Below are 16,263 nucleotides of genomic sequence, written 5' to 3' on the forward strand. Positions count from 1 at the left end.
TGGATAAAAATATGTTTAATACTATTTTTAGTAGTTTTAACTTTTTAGGTATCCTGTTTCATAGTCTTGAAATTTCATAATAATGAAAATAAGTAACTGTCAATGGAACAGAATAGAAAGCCAAGAAATAAATCTCAGCACAGACATCTAATACAGTATTTGACAAGGCCGTGGAGACACCATGAGGAGAGATGGTCCCTTTAATCAGTGCTCCAGGGAAACTGTGTATCTACATACAAAAGAATGTCATACACTGTTCACAAAAAACAAGCCAAAATGGACTAAAGACTTAAACAGGAACCTAAAACTGAAAAAAAAAAATCCAAACATAAATGAAAATCAACATTGGCAGTGGTGACAATTCTTCTGGTATCACACTAAAAACACTCACTTTCCAGAGAAGCAAAAGCAAGCAAATAGAAAAATGTCAAGCTAAAAATCTTCTACATAGCAAAGGAAACATTTAACAAAGTGAAAAGGCAGCCTGCGTGCTGTACAAGCATTTCTCTGATAAAGAGATAATCTTCAAAAGTTATCAGGCACTTCACAACTTAACAGTAAAAATATTTTTAAAAAATTAAGAGGATGAGAACAGACATTTCTCCAAAGAAGACACAAGAATGCCTACAGGTACATGAAAACGTGCTTCACGTAACTAACCATCAGGGAACGCACATCAAATCCATCTATTTCACTTCACACCTGTTAGGATCGCTATTATTATCCAAAGTACACATAATAGCAAATGTTTGCAGGAATGTGGAGAAAAGGGAACCCTTGAATATAAATTGGTAGTCAATACTGAAGACAGCAGAGTTTTTTTCTCAAAAAATTAAAAAAACAGAACTATGGTATGATCTGGTCATCATTTTTGATTACCTCTGGTTATATATCTGAAGGAAAGAAATTGAGACCTAGTAGAGGTGTCTGTCCTCCCCCAGGCTTATGCAGCATTAGTCACAACAGCTGAACTATGAATGTATATGACATACACATATACACAGGAATATTATTCAGCCTTTGAAAAAGGTTTGCTATTTGTGAAAACATGGGTAAACTTTGAGACAATTATACTAAAGAAATAAGCCAGACACAGAAAGAAAGATACTGCATGATCCTACTTATAACTTGAACCCCCAAAATGTCAAACACATAAACACAGAGTGTAACAGTGGCTACTGGAGTCAGACCAGGAGAGAGGGCGTCTCATATTTCTGAGTCTTCCGTAGTGCCACAGACCATCACAGTTCTGTGTCATGGGGTCTTGAAAGACGACTAGAACATCACAAAACCACCCTTTATTAGTGTGAAAGTGAAGCAAGTCACTCACTTTTGCCGAAAGCATAGGGCTTTTCCGATCTCTGTGCCTTTTATTCTGTAGGGCTTATTTTATGTGTCTTCTCAAAAATATTTTCCCCCACCGCATTTTCTGTTCTCTGTTCCATCACTACCTCGGGACACACCCTTGTTCCTTCTGGACATATGCAGAAAGAGACATTGCCAGGAACTTCGAAGCCTACCTGTTGCTCCTTATCCAATGGCAGCCACAATACTGACTTCTGTGTAATAAAGCAGTTTTTACAGTTTTGAACTTTACAAAGTGAAATGTGCTTGTTGCTTCTGACTTTTTCCCTACAATATTATGCTTTACGTATTACTCATGATGTTGCATGTAGTTCACTCCCTTTCACTGTTAAGTACCATTTCATTCTATCAATATACCATACCGTATTTATCCATGCTACTGTTAATGAATAATTTCGTTGTTTCCAATTTTGGAGTATTACAAATAATACTGCTATGAACAATTGGGATGGATGTTTGAAATAGTCTTACTAAGTAGCCCAGACTAACCTCGAACTAATGATTCTTCTGTCTCAGCCTAAGTGCTACTATGAACATTTTTGTCCCTGTGTTTTGACACAAATTTATTCAATTATGTACACTATCTAAAGAACAAAATTATTGACTCAGAATAAGTTTTTTAGGTTTTATTATATATGGCGTATAAAGTTTTCAAAAGGATTAAGTAACTTTACATTTGTTTCACCATAGTAAGAGAGTTCCAGATCTATATCAACACTTGATATTAATAATCAATTTTAAATTAAAGCTACTCTGATATATGCGCTATTGTATCGCACTGTGCTTTTGATTTACATTTCCCTAATGACTAATAAAGATTAGCAAACTTCCAAGAATTGAGAAGTTCTTCTTTATGAAGCATTGCTTACATGTCTTGCCCATTCTCTGCTGTGTAGTCTCTTCTGACATACTTGTAAGGTTCTTGTAGATTCTGAATATGAACCCTTAAAAGATGTACATGTTGCAAATGCCTGAAACATTCTAGCTTATCTTTTCACTTTGTTAATGACTTCTTTTGATGAACAAAATTTATCATGCAGTCCAGCTTATAAATCTCTTTATAGTTAGTGCTTTTTATATCATTTTTGAAACATTTATTAAATCCTTACAGTTAGACAATTCTGTTCTCATGCTGTCTTTCAGAAACACTGACATCTTGTCTTTCATGGCGAGAGCTACAATTCATCTAGAACTGATGCTGGGTATGATGTGAGGTGAGAATCAAATTTCACTTTTTTCATATGTACATATCAAATTGACTCATCAGCATATTTTGGGAAGGCCACTTTCCCCAATTCTGTGTAATATCAATTTTGTCATAAATCAAAGTCCATATGGGTGTTGGCTTGTTTTTGGATTCTCTACAGTGTTTTTGTTTATTCTTCCTTTTTTGCAAATATCATATTTTAAAATTTTATTTATTTTTATAGAAGAGGATCAGAAATTGAACTCAGAACCTCATGCTTTCCAGGTAGGGACTGTGCCACTGAGTTAGATTCCCAGCCCCTCCATATTTTCTAACATGTATAGATTAATGAACAGTTTTAATATCCACTAGTGTAAATCTTTCAACTTCATTGTCTTGCAATATGTCCATGGCTATTCTTGGCTTTTAGCATTTTCATATACATTTTTAATCTTAACTCTTTCAATTACAAACACATGCTGCTGAATTTTTTATTCACAAGTCAAAATCTGACAAAAGCATTAAGATAATAAAAGAAATATCAGTGTTTTCTATAGAAGACATTTCAAAATCATAAAATAAAATTTGACAAACCATTGTATTCAGCAGACTTCTATAAAAAATCTGAACTCTAATTGACACACGTGTGGTCAAACTATTTTAAAGTTTCTGTACTGCAGGCTGTATTTTGTAACCTTGACTTACTGTCTTGTGAGGTTCAGATGAAATAATGTACATAAACCCCTCTAAGACTGGCAGACAGGAGGCCCATAAAAGTTGAGTATTTTGTTATGTTCCTCTCAGAGCACTCCAGTTAGCCTACTACTATAAGTTACTCTTTATATATCTGTTTCCCTTGCAAAATTATAAACTCTGTGGAGACGTGTCTTGGCCTGGCAGGAAGGGCCCTGCACTAAGATCCATGCTCTAGGGTGTGAGGCCGGCCTGGACTACACACAGAAATGCTGTCTTGAAACAAAAATCAGAAAACCAGGTGATCGCACTGCAATGTTGTGAGAATGTGCTGCTGGGCCCTGGCCCATGCTGAAGCAAATGGCTTTGTGCCGTGAAGGCAGGCACCTAGGAAAGGGAAAGCAAAATTAAACTGTCAGATTCTTCTCGTTTTGCATGCGTGCAACAGAATTTTGGATAACAGAGTCATTTTCTGTAGTATCGAGAGTCTCTTGCTTTTCTTTTGTGTTTCAGGTTGTGGTTCTGGAGTATAGTATTTACCAGGGTTGCCTACAGTACCTGAGGCACATTTTGAAATGTTTTATTAAATAATTCATATACTATATATAGGTCTAGACATAACATGCATGGAGCTTGTTACTAAATGTTCACATTAGCAATGAACAAGATAATGCTTTAAATGCAGGCAGTTTTATTTCCCTAGACATATACAGTAATATTATATTATTTTCAAAACATTTTCAGGTTTATATTGGTATTTTTGCCTTTGAAAATTAACTTGTAGCTTTTAAAAATCTAGGTATATAGTCACGAGCTTTCATCTGACCTTTCGATAGGGCCTGGGAGGTGGGTCTCTTCCTGAAATTGAAAGCCAGTAGTCATCCTGCCTGGACCACACCCATGTGCCTGACACAAGACTCATCTCTCCAAATGACCAGTGAACATGTTATTTGGTTGAGTCAACTTAGTTAGCGTTTGAGAACGTGTTGTCTTTTGGTACCTCTAAACCAAACAGTTGCAGACGTAGTGGCACTGAGGCACTGTCTCCCCAGCTTTGAGCAAGGTCAGCTGTGCCTAGATCCTCCGCCAGTGCGCTTCTTCCCTGGGCTAGGCGTCTCCTGCCCAGCCCAGCCCTTGAGACCAGCAGGAAAACTGGTGCAAAGGTTAATATAATTGGCTCTAAAGCTTGGAATGATTTAAATTCTAGGGTTCAGTTGCTAATTTTAGTCCCACATAGAATATTCAAAAAGTAGGCCATGCATCTGTTTAAATAATCTTCCATAATGATAACGTAAAATAAAATAAATAGTTTAAAAATGTCTTAGAGAAAAACACATTTTCTCTGTAGCTTTTAGGCTTGTGCTTGCGCTCACTCAGACTAGGCATAAATGAACATAACCACACAAGGCTGCCAGTTGAGGGAAAAAATTGACATAATTTTAGATTGATTTCAACATGTAAAAAATATGATACAGGTCCCCAGAGTTGCTCGGAATCAGTTTAACAAGTTTTAGTTAACTATTGTGGCACTGCCCCTCCTATAACACTTTCTACCTTCTCCCTCTTTCCCCTTTCACTCAGAAAAAACTTTTCAAATGAAGAAGAATGATAATCAATTTGATTCTAAATATCCTGATGTGCTTTGTGCTCAAGTCTACGTTCTTTACTGAGGTTCAGCAGGTTGCTCCCGTCCTGGTAAACAGTGTAGCACTCATTTTAGAATTGTCATCCTCATTTAGTGAAACTTTTATGCACACGACTCCCAGTACAATGCTTTCTTTTCTGAAGGAGCTGAGCATGCTTTGCCTGGCTCTGTCCTCTCAGACTATCTCCATTGCGGGGTTGTAGTAGATCTTCTGTTTTGTTGACAGCACCTTGTATTAAGCAAGATGTGCTTTAGAAGCCAATAAATAAGAACAATAATTGCCTCCATGTTTATCAACTCAGACTCTCTCAGACTTGTTTCCATCATGCATTTTGCCACTTATGGCAAAATCAAGGGCTTGCGGTTTGCTTATATTTATCTATTGCCTGCCAAAAGAGTCTCTGTTCTATTCCTCCAAAACGAAGATCAGAAAAGGAGTTTAAGTTATTCTTATTTGGTGACTTTATTTGGTTCTTTCATATTTCCAAGGTTTACTTTTCATACATACAATTAAAAATAGAAGTGAAAGTCATCTTTGTTTTTATAATTGAGTCCTCATTAAATTAATGTCACTGGCATGTCTTCAAGGCCCAGCCTTCCGCTCATTATCACCGTCCTCTGTGATTCCCACAGTCATTACTTTTGTGGCAGACGACTGTGGTTTGTGCTTTTGTTGTTGTTTTTTAAATATATGTCCCTTACTGTTCTTTGGAAAGTAGCCATTGTTAACATGAATGTTCTTCCATACTTCCAAGTTTATGTTTGCCAGATGCTCTAGAATAAACAATTATTCAAAACATATTTGAGTCCTTTTTCTTTTATAGCTTAAGTTTTGCATCCCCAAATCAATGTACTTGAAGTATAATTTTCTTCTTCTACATTAAAAATAACACATTGTATATGCAAGGTTATGTTTTTCCATAGGTAATGCCACAGGTACTAATTCTACAATGCTGAGAGAGTCCCTAGTATATGCTGGTGGGGAACCCATGAATATGCCACCAAAGTGCCTGAGGCTCTGCTGAACCGCCCAGGGGCATTTCATGGTCTCTACTTATCATCAAGTGCACATGGCCAGGCCTACACTTTTAGAACCATGAACCAATGGTCAATCTAGAATCCAATATCAAATAAACGTCATTGTTTACCTGTAAAAAGAAGTTATTTACTATGGAGATGCCTTTAAAAAGGATATATTTTTGGTTAGCAAAGCTTTATGTTACTGACAAGATTAAATACGAGCTATTGGGACACTTTATCAACAAACTTGTTTTTATAAATGTCCCTTTTATGAAATCACTCTGTCTTCTTTTCAAGTACCAGCAACTTTCATAGACACATACAAATAAGAAAACAATTGTGAATACCTATCCAGTGGACTTCAGTCAGAACCAGAGAAGAGATGGGCAATTGAACATGTGGAATATATATGGACTGAGTTCAATTAAGCAAGTTCTAAAGATTAAAAAAAAAAAAGCTGAGCTTATAGTCAAGAGAACACGGAGGGCCGAGCACCATAACACAGTGGCTTACCCAGCAGCAAAATGTGCATGTGACAAAAGGCAGGAAGGCGAAGCAAATGAGATGCTCTGCACATGGGCAAAAGTGAGAGCAGAGCTTCCACTCTGGGACTGCCGGCTAGCCTCCCCACAGCACTGAGGGCTCCAACAGCAAGCTCAGAGAAAGGCGCACAAACCAAGTGAGGCAGAAAGGAGTGTGTGTGTACTTCACAACCTCCCCTCTCCCTTGAACAAATCAAACTCTTGCTGTTAACCTTGGTTTTCAACTTCCCATTCATTTTAACAAAGCCAATAGTGAATACCAAAGAGCCTGGAATTGGAGAGGATACATACAAGTTATAAGCATAAAAATCATTTAAAATGTTTGCAACTCAGAAATGAATTTATTGCAGTCACACACATACAAAAAAGGTTTTTGGATCAATGGCTTGAACCTCCCACTGTTATTGCTGTGGAAAACTAGGACTAGGCGGTGTTTACTGCCTAAGGTAGCAGGCTCATGCAAAGCAGAAGACACAGCATTTTGCACAAGCTGGAATCCAAGTTTTAAGACCTTTTTTCTCAAAGAGAACTTGCCACCTTGCTCCTTCTGCCCTGCAAATAGTACAGGCCAACAAGAGTAAAATCTGCAACTTGAGATCACAATGCTAAGTGAAATAAGTCAGACACAGAAGCTTAAATATCATACGGTTTCTCTTAAAGTGAGAAACATAGATGTGCATACACACACACACACACACACACACACACACACACACACACACACATATATATATAGAGAGAGAGAGAGAAAGACACAGAGAGAGAATTTGATAAAGGGAAGATTTTTTCAAGTGAATGTGGCAACAATGGATAGAGAGAGCAAAAGGAAAAGGGATTGGAAAACAAGAATTAAAAGAATAAATTAAAATGGAGCTTTTGCAAATGGGAAAATGAGTAAGAGCTGGGAGGATCAGAGATGGAAGGGACAAGTCGGGGATGAAAAATAGAATTAGGATGTACTTACACACATGTGCCAACTCTCCAAAATAAATGTAATCATATGTCCTGCAGGAACTAATAAAAAAGAATTAAACATAAAAACCCACTAGTGCTTCAGTTTGCCCCTCATAGAGCACCTTGTGAGAAATCTTAAATAAGAAAGGATTTCCCACCAATTCCAGTGCAATTCAAAGTTGAATTAAGCAATATGGTTCCAGAGCAAAAAGCATTTAAAACACAGAAAGAAAGTTTTTTTTTCCTTATGGAAAAATGTTAAAACAGATGTGGGATTTTATGTTAGGTTATGGAAGAAAGAACTGAAATATCTACCTTTTTAGAAAAATAAGGCAGCAACTGGGCATGATGGCACATGACTACGGTCTTAGCACTTAGGAGGCTGAGTGAGGCAGGAGGGCCGCTGTGAGTTCGAGGCCAGCCTGGGCTACAAAAGTGAGTGCAAGGCCAGTCTGCACTCATAGAGAGACTTTGTCTCAAAATAAATAGATAAATAGTGCAAATAAAAAATTAATAATGAGACAATACAGAATCTAATCTTGTTATTCCTTTATTTACCCTAAATAGATAATAGTGCACACAAACAAACCTGGGGTAGTTGAAAATTTATTTTAATATGTTTCTAATTTTAATAAAAGCACATATTAGAATATGGCTGGCTTAATTCTTTACTTGTTAGATAGAAAGATGTTGTCTGAATTCTTGCTTTGCAAAGTCTGTGTGGTCTTCCCAGCATTAATGTCACCTAGAGGCTTATGAAAAATGATGAGCTCAGGACTGAGCTTGATTATAAGAGATCAAAATCTGCATTTTATCAGATACTGGATGATTAACACGCACATGAAAAGTTTCAAGGCAACACCTAGTGGGCTTGGAAAAACCTCACTTTTCTCCAGAAACAACACCCAATCTTTCCACCAAAGTATACATTATGTCCCCTTTACAGATGTCACTTCAAGACCGGTCTCCTGTAACTCTCTGTGAACATTCTGGAGCCATCACTTCTTTTCTTCCACACTTCTTTCTCTGAAATACTTCCTAGAATAAATGTATTCACTTTGTACAGAGATTCCTGCCGACCACACTGAAACTGTGAATAATAGGTATAAAAATATAGCAGAAGCAGTAGTGATAGGTTTGTAGGAAAAAATGTGAAAGACAAGTTGAAAACACAATAGCCAAAATAACATGAAATTGAGGGAATGTATAATGTTTTATTTTATTCACATTAAAAATAGATTTATTGTTTATCTAAATATAAAAATGATGCATGCTAATGACTTTTCATAGTATTTGATGTTTTAAAAAGGTACATGCTTAAATAATACATAAATAGAAAGAAAATACAGTATATTCAGAAACACCATCACCACAGGATAAGGAGACCTTGGTTACTTTCATGCTTTGACAACTATGAATGAAACAGCTGTAAACGTCTGGGTGCAGGTTTTGTGTGAGTATGCCTTCAGCTCCTCTGGGTACACACGAGGAGTGTGACTGCTGGGATGGATAGTGAGAGTATGTCTGCTTTTGTAAAAATCAGCAAGAACAAAACCTGTGAAGGCATCTTCTAAAGCATCTGTGCAATTTGCTCCTCCACTGGCCGTCCAGGAGAGCACATCGCTCCGCCTCTCCGCCAAGCACTCAGTGTCGCGTTGTTCTGGGTTCTGGCCTTTTGGGTAGTGTGGGATGGCGTCTCATTGTTGCTTTACTTTGCATGTTTCTAATGAATTATAATATGGAGCATCTTTTCATATGCTTGTTAGTGCTCTCTATATTTTCTTGAGGAGATACCTGATATTATACCTGCTCATTTTTAAATCAGGTTGATTTCTTATTGTTGAATTTTACGATTTTTTTACATATTGTAGATAATTGCCCTTTATTAGATGTCTTTTGCAAGTATTTTCTCCCAGTCTGTTAACTTGTCTATTCATTATTTTTCAAAAAGCAGACACATTCTAGTGTAATAAATTCTGCATGGAACACGTCTTTGTTATCCTACTTTAAATGCAAGGCCATCTAAATTTTCCCCTGTCTTATCCTTAGAAGTCTTAAAAGTTTGCATTTTTTGTTTATGTCTTTGGGCCATGTTAATTTCTGTGAAAGGTGCATGGTCTGTATTTGCATTCATCTTCTGTGTATAGATATCTAGCTACATACGTTGCTGTCCAGACTATTTTTGCCCTGTTATAATGTCTTTGCTCTTAGTCAAAGAGCACTGATTTTATGTAGACCATCTATTAATTTTAACCTAGGTCTTTCAAATAAAAAATATGACAGAATCATCTTTCTCAGTAACTATATTCATATCTGGATTGCTACTTTATTGGAAACCTGATGTCCTATAATTTATAGTATAATTTAGTAAGTTTGTTCCATATGAGGAGCATTTATAGAATGTGTAAATAAACTAAAAATTCTCACATATAGTATTTATTTAACCAAGAGATTTAATCCCTCTAGTTAAATTATTAGAAGTGAAGTTGTTGGGGCAAAAAAATCCACTTTAAGATTATATTCACACCCCTATACTGCTGTCTAGAAGAAATCTCACTAATAACAATGAAATATTCTGTAATCCCTATAGTTACATAAACATCTGCTAATTGCATGGGTGAAAAGCAATGTGCAGGACCTTCCCTTTGCTATACTAGTGACAGTGACTAATTTTCTAAATGCTTTCCAACACCCTTTATTTCTCCTTTCTCTATTGGTGTTTTCTTCACCTGTTTTTCTGTTGGAGTGCCGAACTTTGTCTCATTAATATGCCAAACTCTTTATATGTAAGTACTATAATAAATTTTCTCTTACATATTCCAGTTTTTACTTAATTTTTGGGTTTATTTTAAATGCCAATATCTTGACTCATCATTTCATAATATTATGTAACAGAACTAATGAACCTTATGTTGTGGATCCTGAATTTCTTATGCGGCTTAGAAACATTTTCCTACTTTAAGATTATGTGTACTTATTCACTCAAGTTTCCTTCTGGTACTTTATAGCTTCTTTCCTTATTTCTCTTCCTTTACTTTAAATCTTTGATCCATATGGAAGTTATTTTCCTATGAAGGATTCAGGTTTCTTTTTTCCAAGGGCTAGCCAGTAGTCCCAGTGGTATTTATTGAAATTATGTTCATTTCTCACCAATTTGAAATGGCTTCATTGTCACATACTAAACTACCACATATCAATGGGTCAGTTTCTATTTGTTGTTTTACTTTAGAGTGTCTTTGTTCCTTTTGTGATAGTTTTAACTTCAATTTATGTATTTTAATATGTAGTAAGACAGTTATGCTTATCAGTCTTTTAAAAAATTCTTACATTTTCTTGGATTTTTCCACTGACCTATGTTAAAATTAATATTAGAATAATTTATAAGTTTCTAAAGAAACTTTGCTCTAAGTATGAATAAAAATAAATGGATAGCATTGATTATTTGGGGGGGAATAAATGTTTCAAATGTTGAGATTTTATAACCAAAAACTTGATGTGTTTTTGTTCATTAATTATGTTTTATTTCCTTTATGTTGAAAATAAAATTTAAAAAGCCTTTTAATTTTTCTGACTTGACTGAAACAAAATCACTGAGTTTCCAAACATTGAAATAGATGCATTCTTATATCCCAGTTGATTACATTTTTACTTTAAGCACTGCAAATAATGTTTGCTGATAAATCATTTAGAAGACTGAGACGGAGACAGAGAGAAAGAGAAGGAGAGAGGAGGAGGGAGGAGAGGAGAAGGAGCTGCAGGTTCAGATGTCACTGTCACACAATGTTGTTAAAGAATTTGAAGAACATTTCTTACTGTGTTGCTCTGGAACAAGCGTAATTCACATTGGAATAGATTTTTCTTGTTTTTTTTTTTCTGTTTTTTTGTTTGTTTGTTTTTTGTTTTTTTTTTCATTTTCCTTTTTACTGGGGATCGAACTCACGACTGCCTGCTTGCAAGGCAGGCACTTATGCCGCTGAGCTAAATCCCCAGCCCCAATAGATGTTTCTTGAATGAAGAATATTTACAAATACCTTCTAGATCTGAAGCTTTTTGAAAATTTTGATAACATTCACAGTTTCTCCATTTGTAACTTTTCTATAGTCTTAAAAAAACCCAACTTAGAAGTTATTAATATAGATTGTGCAGGGTATTTTTATAATGATTTTCTCATCACCTGCAACCATTTCTATTTTTCATTACTTATTTTATACATTTACTTAATTTATGTATTGCCTATTTATTACTGCTAAATAAATTATCAATAATTGTATCTGATTTTTGCCTCCTACACAATCAAGTCTTAAATTAATTTGTAATTTCTTTCATTTTTCTCTTTTTGGAGGTTCTGGTTCTTATTTAAAAATTTTGTTCTTTTGTTTTTCTAAAGTCTATTTTGGCATTTCCATTTAACGAGTGTCTTCTTATTCACTTATTTCCATTTTTGCTTTTCAGCAATATAAATGTTTGATTTTCTCCCCCATTCTTAGTTTTCAAACAATTTCCAATTATAATTTTGATTTTTTTCTCTAACCTAATAATTATATATTAAATAAGTTTTCATTTTGTTTCAAACGTTTTTATTATTTTCTGAAATTAAATGGACTTTGATCAGAGAATGTTGTTTATAACATTTCTGCTTTTGGGAACTTATCTTTTTATTTCAAAAAATATGTGTGACTACGGATCCTTGAAAAATGCATTTCTTTGTTTCTAGGGTTTGATACTTGACATGTGCCTATCTATTTACAAATATGTCTATCTTCTTTATTCTTGGCTAAATTTTGTCATTTTGATTCATAAAAATGCAAGTGAAATGTCATCTTTCATTACTGTGTTCTTTTTTTTTTATTTTTTTTTATTTAAGAGGAAAAAGAGAAAAACACAAAACAAACCAAAGCGGCGTAAGGGTACACGCAATACAGAACTACAAAACAAAACAAAACAAAACAAAACAAAACAAAACAAAACAACATAACAGTAAGAAATCACCTGCTAGTAGATTACACACTATCTTCTTGAAAATAGTTCCTCAAATCACAGTATCAAAGAACACAAGGTGGACATTCAAACAGGGAGACTGCAAACAGCTGTGTTCAATGTTCCAAAAACATTGATAAAGTCAGCTATTTAACACCCCCAAACACACTTGCTGTTATATCCGTTAGAGCTCTTTTTCTTTTTTTTTTCCCCTCTCTTTTTTACAACAAAATTTACACATCTTGGATTTTATTACTCCTTAGTGCTTATTACTTTCTTTGGGGGGGGGGGAAGAATACAGTCAAATATGGCAAAACAAAGCTGTCAGTCAATACCAAGGATAGACATAGCACATGGTGTAGAACAGAGTACAAGTTTATCAACAATGGTTATCAACGTTGTCCCTTGTTTCCTTAAAAAGAATTGTCTATCTTATTAGATATTATAAAGTTGGACAAAACAGTAGAGAACAAGACCAATAAAACTTAGGCATTGTAAACATTACAGGACTTCCAAAGAAGACAATAGTCAAACCAGAATGAGTATCTTAGTGAATCTTATTGTCTTCAAAGTAGTTGCCTATGTCTTCAAACTTGATACTATCATATAGAATGGAACAGAGTCTAATCAGTCAAAACAAGATCGTGGGAGTACTACAGGACTTCAAAACAAGTTAATAGGAAATCGAAACGAGTTACTATTTATATATCCTAATTTTTTTGAATTTTTTCTTTAATTAAGACAAACATAAGAAATGACTAAATAATTTTTTTTGAAACAATAAGGGGGAGATTGAGATAAAACAGGACATAACAATATAACAATAGAGGTCACAGCATGACTGTTTCAACAACCTAGTACTTCACCACCTTATAACCTGACTTAATAGTAGTTACCATAGTGTCTTTTTCCTTGAAATATTTGGATAAAACTTCATATACTCTAGCTTCAAATATTTTCATATCAAGAAGCCCAGAATAAAGCCTTTCTAATTAATGAGTGAAAACTTTATAAGGCTTCAAGGCCACCTAATGGGGAATCATGATTACCACATATTTTTATATATTTGAATCATTATTTACATTAGGGAAACTATTCGGTATTCACACATGCGAGATTGATTTATTTCACTAATGAGTATGGTCTCAAGCTGCGCCCATTTATTGATAAATATCTCAATGTGATCCTTCTTTATAGCTGAATAATACTCCATTGTATAGAAATACCACAACTTTTTTATCCATTCCTCAGTTGATGGGCACTTGGGTTGTTTCCAAGATCTGGCGATTACAAATTGTGCTGCTATAAACATAGGTGCACATATATCACTGTGGTATGATGCTTTCAGTTCTTCTGGGAATATGCCTAGAAGTGGAATAGCTGGAATAAATGGGATTTCCAGTCCCAACTTTTTGAGAAATCTCCAGACAGATCTCCACAAAGGCTGTACCAGTCTACACTCCCACCAGCAGTGCAGGAGAGTTCCTTTTTCCCCACAGCCTCTCCAGCATTTGTTGTCGGTTTTCTTGATCCTGGCCATTCTTTCAGGAGTGAGATGGTATCTCAGTGTGGTTTTAATTTGCATTTCTCTAATGACCAATGATGATGAGCATTTTTTCATGTATTTATTTGCCATTTGCATTTCTTCATCTGAGAATTGCATATTCATCTCAGATGCCCATTTTTGGATTGGATCTTTGAATTTCGGAGGTCTGAGTTTCTTTAATTCTTTATATGTTTTAGACAAGAGGCCCTTGTCTGAGAGAGAGTTCACTAAAATCTTTTCCCAGTTTGTGGGTTTTCTTTTCACTATGCTGGAGATTTCTTTTGACATGCAGAAACTTTTTAATAAGAAGTGGTCCCAGTTATTGATTCTGGGAAGTATTTCCCGTGCGGTTTGAGTCCTGTTCATGAATTCTTTACCTACTCCTCTGTCTCCAAGGTTTCTACCTATTTTGTCTTCCAATAGATTTAGTGTTTCTGTTTTAATATTCAGATCTTTGACCCATTTAGATTTTAATTTAGTACATGGTGATAGACATGGGTCTAGCTTTAGTTTTCGGCAAATGGAGAGCCAGTTTTTCCAGCACCATTTATTAAAGAGACTGTCGTTCTTCCAGTGAACCTGCTTGGCTCCTTTATCAAAAATAAGGTGGTTGAGTGTGTTCGTAGTTGTGGTTGTATCTTCTAATCTATTTCACTGATCTTCAGCTCTGTTTTGATTCCAATACCATGTTGATTTTACTACTGTTGCTTTGTAGTATAACTTCAAGTCAGGGATTGTGATGCCTCTTGCTTTGTCTTTGCTGCTTAGAATTGCCTTTGCAATTCTAGGTCTCTTCTGGTTCCAGATGAAATTTAGGAGTGATTTCTCTAGATCTATAAGGTATGTTGATGGTATTTCTATTGGGATTGCATTGAATCTGTATAACAGTTTTGGGAGAATGGCCATTTTCACAATGTTTGTTCTTCCTATCCATGAGCAAGGGATGTCTTTCCATTTTCTGAGATCATCTTCAATTTCCTTTTTCAGTGTATTATAATTTTCACTATATAAGTCTTTCACTTCTTTCGTAAGAGTAATTTCTAAATATTTCATTTTTTTGCTTGCTAATGTGAATAGTCCAGTTTCTCTTATTTCCCTCTCTGTAATTTTGTTGTTTGTGTATAGGAATGCTATTGATTTCTGAGTATTGATTTTGTATCCAGCCACATTACTGAATTTATTTATTGTATCTAAGAGTATTTCAATGGAGTTTAGGGGGTCTTCTATGTAGAGTGTCATGTCATCTGCAAACAATGATAATTTAACTTCTTCTTTTCCTATCTTTACCCCTTTTATTTCTCTTTCTTGCCTAATTGCTCTGGCTAGTACTTCCAGTACTATATTAAATAGGAGTGGTGATAAAGGACATCCTTGTCTTGTACCCGATTTTAAAGTAAAGGCTTTCAAATTTGGCCATTTAGTATGATGCTGGCTGTTGGTTTGTCATAAATGGCCTTTATTATATTGAGGTAAAGACCATTTATTCCAATTTTCTGTAAAGTTCTTATCATGAATAAGTGTTGGACCTTATCGAAGGCTTTTTCTGCATCTATAGAGATGATCATGTGATTCTTAATTTTGGCTTTATTGATATGGTGGATTACATTTATTGATTTGTGTATGTTGAACCATCCTTGCATTCCTGGGATGAATCCCACTTGGTCATGGTGTATAATCTTCTTGATGATTTGCTGGATCCTATTTGCCAATATTTTATTGAGGATTTTTGCATCTGTGTTCATTAGGGAGATCGGTCTATAGTTCTCTTTTATAGTTGGGTCTTTCTCAGGTTTTGGTACTAGAGTAATATTTGCTTCCAGGAATGACTTAGGAAGGATTGCTTCCCTTTCAATTTCATTGAATAGTTTGAGGAGTGTCGGCATTAGGTCTTCTTTATATTTCTTGTAGAATTCTGCAGTGAATCCATCTGGGCCTGGGCTCTTCTTGGTGGGCAAGGACCCAATTACATTCTCAATTTCATTAGCAGAGATTGGGTTATTCAACAGTTTTATATCCTCTTGATCTAGCTTTGGTACTTCATATGCTTCTAAGAATCTGTCTATTTCTTCTGTGTTATCAAACTTTTGAGAGTAGAGGTTTTCGAAATAGGTGTTGATGATCCTCTGTATTTCTATTGGGTCTGTAGTGATTTCTCCTTTTTCATTTCTTATTGCATGAATTTGAGCTTTTTCTTTCCTTTTTTTAATAAGGTTGGCTAGGGGCTTATCGATTTTATTTATTCTTTCAAAGAACCAACTCTTTGATTCGTTGATTCTTTGGATTGTTTTCTTAGTCTCTATTGCATTGATTTCTGCTCTGATTTTTATAATTTCCT

At 35.1% G+C, this 16,263-nt stretch overlaps 1 long non-coding RNA gene across 1 annotated transcript in view; it reads right to left on the reverse strand.

Annotated features, from left to right (window-relative positions):
• Positions 1-4,965: 4,965 nt before the first annotated feature.
• LOC134472034 (uncharacterized) overlaps positions 4,966-16,263 on the reverse strand; it is a 30,097-nt gene continuing 18,799 nt past the window's right edge. The window contains exon 2 of the long non-coding RNA XR_010041858.1: positions 4,966-5,663. This is a non-coding gene — a long non-coding RNA (uncharacterized LOC134472034). The remainder of the gene's footprint in view (positions 5,664-16,263) is intronic.

This window comes from Cavia porcellus, unplaced genomic scaffold (genome assembly GCF_034190915.1).
Source record: "Cavia porcellus strain 051 isolate PalLab524CR breed Dunkin Hartley unplaced genomic scaffold, mCavPor4.1 scaffold_21, whole genome shotgun sequence".
Lineage (NCBI taxonomy): Eukaryota > Metazoa > Chordata > Mammalia > Rodentia > Caviidae > Cavia > Cavia porcellus.